At 46.4% G+C, this 9,472-nt stretch overlaps 1 protein-coding gene across 1 annotated transcript in view; it reads left to right on the forward strand.

Annotated features, from left to right (window-relative positions):
* Positions 1-3,976: 3,976 nt before the first annotated feature.
* The window catches only part of Majin (membrane anchored junction protein), a 45,617-nt gene continuing 40,121 nt past the window's right edge, over positions 3,977-9,472 (forward strand). Inside the window, exon 1 of the mRNA XM_031389411.1 lies at positions 3,977-4,227. The gene's annotated coding sequence lies outside the window, so the exon portion shown is untranslated. The remainder of the gene's footprint in view (positions 4,228-9,472) is intronic.

Raw genomic sequence — 9,472 nt, forward strand, 5'->3', positions numbered from 1 at the left:
CAATTACTCAATAAATGTTAGAGCTTCTCCCCTGGACTGTGTGTGTGTGTGTGTGTGTGTGTGTGTGTGTGTGAGGGATGTGTAGGTGTAGGTGTGAGTGTGTGGGTGGGTGGATATATGTGAGAGAGAGAAAGGGTCTCCTTATGTAGCCTAGGCTGAACTTGAAATCTGGGAACTGCATTCCCCCCCCCAAAAAAACCCCTCCAGTTTCCTAAAAGTAGGAATTACACATGTCAATCATTGCTGACAAGTTTAAATGCTAATCCTTTCTAAACAGTTGTGTGTATATATTTGCGTGCGGTGCCCTTGGAGGACAGAAGAGAGTGTTGGAACTGGAGCTACAAGGGATTGTGAGCCACCATGTTGGGAACCAAACCCAGCATGTTCTTAACTGCTGAGCCATTTCTCTAGCACCTCCTTAAATGCTAATTCCCTTTTTTTTTGTTTGTTTGTTTGTTTTTTGTTTTTTGAGACAGGGTTTCTCTGAATAGCCCTGGCTGTCCTGGAACTCACTCTGTAGACCAGGCTGGCCTCGAACTCAGAAATCTGCCTGCCTCTGCCTTCCAAGTGCTGGAATTAAAGGCGTGTGCCACCACTGCCTGGCTTTTTTTTTTTTTTTTTTTGGTTCTTAAGGAAGAATGGAGCCAGTCTTGGTGGCTCATGCCTGTAATGCTGGCACTTGGGAATCAGAGGCAGTAGGCAGTTTTAGGCCAGCCTAGTCTATATAGTGACATCCTGTCTATACCCCACTCCTCCGAAATTTGGGAGGGATGGTATATGCCTGTAATCTGGCATATAGGAGGTGAGGCAGGGTAGCCAGGAATTTGAGACTAGCTTGGGCTACATGAGATTGTGTTTTTAAAAATCTAAGTTAGTCAATCAAACACACATACACTCACACACACACACACACACACACACACACACTTTAAAAAGAAAAAAGGAAAGAAAAGAAGGAAGCAAGGAAGGAAGGAGGGAGGGATATGAGCACAGTGACTCTAGTACTTGGGAGGTGGAGGCAAGCAGCCTGAGCTGCAGAGCAAGGTCTTGTCTCAGAACAAACAAGGACTGAGTACTTGCCTAGTGTATGCACCTTAAATGAAAGGCAGGCAGGGAGGAAGGAAGGAGAAGGAAAGGGGGAAAGAGGAGGTTGGGAGAGAGAAACACGGGTCTTGCTGCCACGTGGGAGTCATCAGCAGTCAGAACCATGGACAGATCTGAGGCTGCCTTCCGGAACCCTTGACATAAAAACCCGGTTTCAGGTCTCACTGAGGTGATTTAGACCTGCCTTTGGATAAGGCTTGTCAGTGCCTTTGGGGATCATTCCCAATCCGAAGCCAGGAGAGAATTCCCTAGGAGTGTGTCTGTCTTTGTCTATGTGCAGATTCTCATTCCCTTGCAAAAGGGTCTACATACAGTCCCTCATCTTTCTAAACCAATGAATGCTGACCTCTCTCCCTAGGGGAGCTTGTCCTGGATCTCACAGATCCAATGGCTGTCCGTTTTTCTTCCTGTCTGTCATAAGCTTGTGTTTATCTGGCATGGAAGAATGTGGTAGGGACCCCAAATTACTTAGAAGCTCAGTCATGACCAGACCCCTGAATCTCACTCCTGGGTCCTATGCTCCATGGGTATGTCTGAGCCTCTGCAAGGAGCACCGGTCTCTGGATGTGTGTATGTGGAGGTGTGGGACGGGGAGGGGGACAGTGGATTTCCTGGGCAGCTGCTCATCTTTTTTAGGGATTTGTTTGCTTGTTTGTTTTTTGCCTTCTCTCCTATGCAGCCACGACTTGCAGGAACTACCTCTACTTCTTAACTATACACAACGGCAGAAAGGGCCTGGATAGGACCTCAGAGCTGCAGGAGGCTGCTTTAAGTGGTCCTCTAGTACTCCATCCCTTGTCTAAGTCATGCATCTCACACCTGGGTGGCCAGCAGGATTCACTCCCTTATAGTGACCCAGATAATGCAAAACACAGAGAGGGAAGGAAGTGACTATGTAACAGCCTCTACCCTTGGAGACCTCCTGCCCCTCCTCAGGGCTGTGTTTCTGAGCCAGGCAGCTTTGCTCCCAGTGGCCCTACCAGGCCCTAGTCTTGCCTGCTGGCTTTCCTGAGCAGAGGGCTGTTGCCTGGCAAGTAATTGGCCCTGGGAGTCCCAGAGGGAGGTGGGGAGAGACTGGGGAGGAGCCCTAGGTGTGGTAGGAAGTGAAGCTATTAAGTGGCTCCTCCCTCAGCTCTAGGGACCCAGGAACTATATAGGCAGCAGGGTTCTTAAAGGAGACATGAGCTATTTTGACCCTTTCTGTCTCAAGAGGATCCCAAGTCTTCAGGGTATTAGGTATTAGGGCAATGGAACCTCTGATCTACCATTCTGCCTCTCCTCCCTACAAGTCCACCCCTTTCCTAGGACAGGATTTGTCCTGGGAGTCCCTGTGAACAAAGCATCCGGGTATGTTTAGGTTTAAAGGCTTAAAATTCATGGTTTACCTGTTTCTGCCTCCCTTGACTTGGATTAGTGGTGGGCCTCCATGACCAGCATTCTGTTTTTTGAGGCAGGGTCTCATGTATCCCAAACTCCTGTGTACTCAGGGATGACCTTGACCTTCCTGTCCTCTACTCCTGAATGCAGGATGACAGGGGAGCTCTAGCACATGCTCATATAGGCGCTGCTGGAGCCTTGTACATGGTAGGCAAGCACCCAACCAACTGAGCTATATCCCCAGCCCATGAACAAGTCCACCCCTGAGATTCAGTTTCCTAAGCCAGTAGGTGCTTGATGGCTCTGACTATGAAGACAAGGCTTGTGGAAGGGGCAGGGGTGTTAAGGGGCAGTCCTCACAGAGAGAACAACAGGTTAAGCAGAGAAATGCACCAGGCAATGGTGGCGCACGCCTTTGATCCCAGCAGTTGGGAGGCAGAGGCAGGTGGACTTCTGAGTTCAAGGCCAGCCTGGTCTACAGAGTGAGTTCCAGGACAGCCAAGGCTATACAGAAAAATGTTGTTTCGAAAAACCAAAAAAAAAAAACCAAAAAAAAAAACCAAAACCAAAACCAAAAACAAAAACAAAAGGCAGAGAAATGCAGAGCTTGGACAACATAAGGCCATCTCCCACAGACACAGGCCCATCATCACCATTCCAGAATACTCTGCTGTGTACACAAAGGATGCCAAAGTATGTAATGATTCAGAACATAAAACTCGACCAAGAGGAAGTAGAATAGCACACAGGCCCATGACTGATCAAGCATCCTGAGTTCATAAGTTCTTCCATTTCCTGGCTGTATTAAATCAGAATATGGAAGATCTGCCCTAGGGTATGGCAATGAGGATTAAAGGAGAGCATATACCACAGTGCTATGTATGAATAGTGCCTGGCACACGGCAGAGAACTCAAAGTAACTTGTACCTGACTGGACTGCGCCCATTCTGGAGCTGGTGGGCAGGTGGGAAGAAAATAATGCATGCATAAATCTCAGTGTAAAACGGTCCTGGGCGTCTGGACCATTATGGCCTTGAATGCGGTCTTGTCAGAACTAAGAATGGCAGACTGCGACCTGGCTACGTGGGTAAAGGAGCTTGCAGTAGAAGTCTGATGGCCTCAGTTCAACTCCCAGAACCTACATGGTGGAAGGAAGCGAAATGCTGCCAGTAAACACACATGCACGCACGCACACACACATATAAATGAGAAAGATTTTTTTTTTTTTTTCGAAACAGGGTTTCTCTGTGTAGCCCTGGCTGTCCTGGAACTCACTCTGTAGACCAGGCTGGCCTCGAACTCAGAAACGCCCCTGCCTCTGCCTCCCAAGCGCTGGGATTAAAGGCATGCGCCACCACCGCCCGGAGAGAAAAATTTTTAAAGAAACAAAAACAGTAGCCAGAGGATAGGTCATGAGGCTGCGCGTGAAGCTCAGAAGTTACGTGTTCTTGCGCAGGCTTCAGTTTTGTGAAACCCCGCCCTGTCTCAAGTCTGCGCGTGCGCAGAGGATTTGGCGGGAAGTTCCAAGGCTTCACTTGTGCCGATCAGTCTAGAGGCCGAGTTCAGAGGCGATCGATGAGAACCTTAGTCCCTGGCCCGCAGTCTTTTGACTTCCGCGTCCTCTCTGGAAAAAGATTTCTGAGCAGGAGCTCAAGCGTGTCCACTTTTCTGAGGTGCTAGAGGAACCCTAGTGAGTGTGCGGGCGACAAAGTGTGGCTGCCAGAGCCTGGGCGCTTCGAGGCCAAGGTAAGCGCCCCACTGCCTGGTGTCCCGCGAGACTAGCTTTGAGTGTTTAACGCCTTTGAGGGAAGTTTCTGGGCTCGGCCCCACTCCTCAGCCTCTGAAGGAACCCCTTGTCCCTGAGGTCTGGCTTGGGGACTGTCCAACACATCTGTTGGCTGTAAGGCCTTGAAGTGCTGGCTGGGCACTGGTGCAGATTGGAAGCTTGAAGAGTGTGGAGAGCTGGGGTGGCAGTGGAATGGCGGCCGTGAGCATTGGCCATCCACCAAATCTCAGCCAGCCTCCCAAACCAGCTTGGAGATGATGAGAGCTATAAGTCTTCTGGGCTTCTGAGGAGTGTTCTTAACCCTCTCATGCCTGGGGTGGTGCCAGGTTTGCCAATGACACCTATCCAGCTTTCTCAGATCCCCCCCACCCAGTCCTTTTGTACAGAAACTTCCAGATAGTCAAAGAAAGTCTTCTGGCTTATAACTACTCCCTAATCCAGGCTTAATAGTATACACACACACACACACACACACACACACACACACAGGAATTTTCCATTGAAATGTTTCCTGTCACATGTATTTTTTTTCTTGTTGTTTTGCTTTGCTTTGCATTCTTTGTTGCTTGGTGGTTTTGTTCATTTATTTATTTTTGTTTGTTTGTTTTTGGTTTGGATGGAATCAGGGTCTCATGTAACCCAGGCTGGCCTGAAACTCAGCACATAGCTAAGGATGACCTTGAACTTCTGATTCCTGCCTCCACCCCCACACCCCCCAGTGGTAGGATCATAGGTATAGACTACTGACATATTTTCTGGGGCTGGTGAGATGGCTTAGAGATTAAGAGCACAGGGTTCTCTCTTAGGGGAACCAGGTTTGATTTCCAGCACTCATATGGGGGTCCACAGCTATGAGTTACTTCAGTTCCAGGGGATCTGATGTCCTCTTCTGGCCTCTGTGGGCACCAGGCTCAATGTGGTAACATATAGAGACAAAACACTGATAGACACAAAATAATAATAATAATAGCAAAATTATATTTAAAGATAAAATGCAAAGAATTTGCTTTCCAAGACTCCCTGTTTTCCCCCAGGAAGGGCATGGATATGTCTTCAGTTAGGTGATCAGGTAATCGGGTATCTCTCTGCTTGCTCTTTTGTTTGTTTGTTTGTTTTTCAAGACAGGGTTTCTCTGTGTAGCCCTGGCTGTCCTGGAACTCACTCTGTAGACCAGGCTGGCCTCAAACTCAGAAATCCACCTGCCTCTGCCTCCCAAGTGCTGGGATCAAAGGCATGCGCCACTGGTTTTTTGTTTGTTTGTTTGTTTTTGTAGATTTATTTATTTATAAGTACACTGTAGCTGTACAGATGGCTGTGAGCCATCATGTGGCTGCTGGGAATTGAACTCAGGACGGCCCAGCTCACTCTGGTGTAATATAGTGTAGCTGTCTTCAGATTCACCAGAAGAGGGCGTCAGATCTCATTATGGGTGGTTGTGAGCCACCATGTGGTTGCTGGGATCCGAACTCAGGACCTTTGGAAGAACAGTCAGTGCTCTTACCCATGCTGACCCATCTCGCCAGCCCCAGGTTTTTTTTTTTTTTAAACATTTTTTTTTCTTTTTTTCATTTTCATGTGTATGTGGTGTGTGTCTGTGTATTCACATGTGTATGAAGCCTGAAGTTGATGTTGGAATTGGCATCCATTGCTCATCAATTGAGGTGGTGCCTCCCAATGGAACCCAGAGCTTGTCAGTACAACTAGTCTTGCTAGCCAACTTGCTGTGGAGATCCCTGTTTCTGGCTTCTGAGACTCGGATTCCAGGACACCAGACATTTACATGGGTGCTGGAGACCCTAACTTTGGTCCTCAGGCTTGCATGGTGAACACTCTCATCTCTGAGCTATCTTGTCTGCTTTTTTTCCTTCTATAAGACAGGTTCTTTTTTTTTCTTCCTTTCTTTTTTTTATTATTTATTTATTTATTTATTACAAGTACACTGTAGCTGTCTTCAGATGCACCAGAAGAGGTGTCAGATCTCTTTACGGGTGGTTGTGAGCCACCATGTGGTTGCTGGGATTTGAACTCATGACCTTTGGAAGAGCAATCGGTGTTCTTACCCACTGAGCCATCTCACCAGCCCCATAAGACAGGTTCTTACTCTTGAGCCCAAGCAGTCTTCAAACTTATAACAGTTCTCCTCGATCCTCCTGAGGGTTAGGATTTCAAGTGTGAGCCATGATGTGTAGCCTCAGGAGTCGTCTTTGACTGTTCCCTTTCCTTTACCTGGTCATGTCACTGGATCATGAGTGGACATCTTTCTTTTCAGGTCACCCTACATTGCAGTTCTACTTTTATCACTAAAGACCATCCTACTGTTAGCTTCTGTCTGGAACAACAGGAGTCTACGTAATGTGGTCCTGTTTATCTTCTCTTGTTTCATGTTGTCTTCATTACCATGACTAAGGCAATGCTTATAAAAGAAAGCATGTAATTGGGGCTGCCATACAGTTTCAGAGGGCTAGTCCATTAATCATAGTGGCAAGCAGGCATGGTGTTGGAGACAGAGCTGAGAGCTACATCCTGATCCACAGGCAGCAGGCTGAGAGAGACTTACCACAAGGCCTGACAGTTCAAAACCATCCCTAGCAACACTTACTCCAAGGCCACACCCACTCCAATGAAGTCACTCCTCCTAATCCTTCTTATCCTTCTCAAACGGTTTGCCAACTAGGGACCAAACATTCAACATGAGCCTATAGAGACCATTCTCATTCAAACCACCACACATTACAACCAGTAAACTTGGCAACTGTAATCCTAGAAGTTGACAGGTACAGGCAAGAGAGTCAGGAATTTAAGAATAGGTACAGTTAAAGGCCTTCCTGGGCTACTTGAGAACCTGTGTCAAAACAACAAAGCAAAGCAAGCAAGCAAGCAAACAAAAACAAAAACCACCAACCATCTAGTGTGCATGTTTGTGTATGTGTCTGTGTCATTTATATACACATTAACATGAGGATGTGTACAGATGTGCAGGCATGTGTTTGCATAAAGGCCAGAGGCTTCTATGATGCCTTTCAATGCTTTCTGATTTTGGATAGGTTCTATAATCCATAAGCAGCCTCATTAGGAAGGCCATTGTCCCTTCTCCTCACTCCCTCCCAAGATGATGTCATCCCTTCTAATAGCTTCCAGCGCCACTGACACACTGCTGACTCAGTTTTGTATTTCCATCCTGGTTTCCATCCCTTGCACAGTAGGACACTGCTTCCTCAGTGTAACCATTTAGTGTATAAGTCCTGTCAGACTTCACAGAAACAGAGCTATGGAAAGAATAAGCACTATTGCTTACCCAATTTCCAGAAGCCATCCTTGATTCCTGTATCCTTCCTCTCCATTAAGTAACGCATTTCAAGTCCAGTTATCACTACAAAAGCTCCAGGTCCAAGTTAGCAGCAACATTCTCCCGGACTAACAGCAGCTTTCTAACTGCTCAGCTTCTGTTCTTGTCTCTTACAGTCCTTTTCTTCTTAGCACCAGATATTAAAATTCCTAAAGCCAGTGAGATGGTTCAGTGGGTAAAGGTACCCGCTGCTCGCTGAGTTCCATCTAGGGGTCCCGCTTGGCAGAACTGACCTCTGACCTCCTAGGTTTGCTGTGGCATATTTGTACCTATAAACAAAATAAGAAATTCTGACATTAAAGGTGTGTGCCACTACATGTGGCTGCTGGCCTAGTCTTAACCTTGCTGTGTAACTCTGTTCAAATCAGATGACCTCAGGTTAGACCTGTCAGTTTAGTGTGTGTAGTAGTAGGAATAGAACTGGGGGCCTCATGCATGCTGAGCAAGAACTCTACAACTGAGCCTTTGTTTTTAAGACTGAGTCTCACTAAATTGCCTGTCTTCGTAAACTTAGTGAGTACAATTTTATATCCCCCAGTATCTCACCAAAAATTGAATTAAAGCTAGTAAAAATATTTCAGATTTTTGGAGTGACGTTTTCTTCCCTTATATAAAAAAGAAGGTTTTGGAGGTTTTGTTGTTGTTTGTTTGTTTTTTCATTTTCTTTTCTTTTTTTAAGACAATGTTTTGCAGTGTAGCCCAGGCTGCCCTTGAATTTGCAGCCATCTTCCTACCTCAGCTTCCTCAGATAGAATTACAGGTGCAAGGTACCACACCCAGCTTCCTTTTTACTATTAACTTAATTTCCTCAGAGTGTTCATTGTTTCATGCCAGGAACTAAGTCATGTGTTCTGGGTGCTTCCTTTCGGGCTTCCATGTCCCTTCCTTATGCCTCTAAGGCCCTTGAGCTATGTGTCTCAGAGACACAGAGCTCAGCTCAACATTGTAAAAGATGCTTTCCTTCTCTTGCTGACGCTGTGCTGCTGCCATTTGCCCTTCTGAAACAACTTTGCTTCTCTTTCTTTCGGGAACTTCTAGTTTACTGCTTTAAGCAGTGAACCCAGCTGGTATAACCAAAAAAATAAAAATTCCTATTACCTGCAGTTTTATATTGAAATGATTCCTGGGATGATAGAATTTTGAGAGTGAAGTTAGTATGATATGAATGTTAATAGGTAGGTCATCATATCACAGGCTACAACTAGTGGGGGAAGAAGCTCATAGAAATAAATGATCAATACATACATTGGGAGAATCATATCAGCAGCTTGATTTGGCCAGGAAAGGCTGAGCCCCTTGGAAAGGAGCTCATGTATGACCCTCCCGGTTTTAGCACCAGATGTTTAAAATGCCTGCTCGAAGGTATGGTTGAGGGGAAGGACTTTTTATTGTGGATATAAGGGGGATACTTCTCTCTCCAAGAGAGAAGAGGGTGGAGAGAGCAAGAGAGGAGGACCAAGGGGCCAAAAAGGCCCAAGAGAATCAAGAAAGCCCTTGGCTGAAATGGCAGGATTCTATAGGAATGAGAAGCTGGGTAAGGGTAGCTGGAGAAGCTTAGGGTAGGAGACCCTGTGAGAAGAGCTGGGGGAGCCAGGATACACCATGCTCTTTGGAATGCTAATAGACACCACAGCTCCAGAACAGCCAGGGCTACACAGAGAAACCCTGTCTCAAAAAACAAAACAAAACAAAAAGACACCACAGCAGTTTGTCACCACTTTCTTTGGGACCTGATACTGGGTAGAGTAGTAAGATGAGAAAATATTGTTTTCTAGAGTGGGAACACAGTCCTGTGTAGGAAGCCATTTCATAAGCACATCACCACTACAAGATGGCATTTGGCTTGCCGTTAGTATCAG

The sequence above is a fragment of the Mastomys coucha genome, unplaced genomic scaffold, assembly GCF_008632895.1.
Source record: "Mastomys coucha isolate ucsf_1 unplaced genomic scaffold, UCSF_Mcou_1 pScaffold21, whole genome shotgun sequence".
Taxonomy (NCBI): domain Eukaryota; kingdom Metazoa; phylum Chordata; class Mammalia; order Rodentia; family Muridae; genus Mastomys; species Mastomys coucha.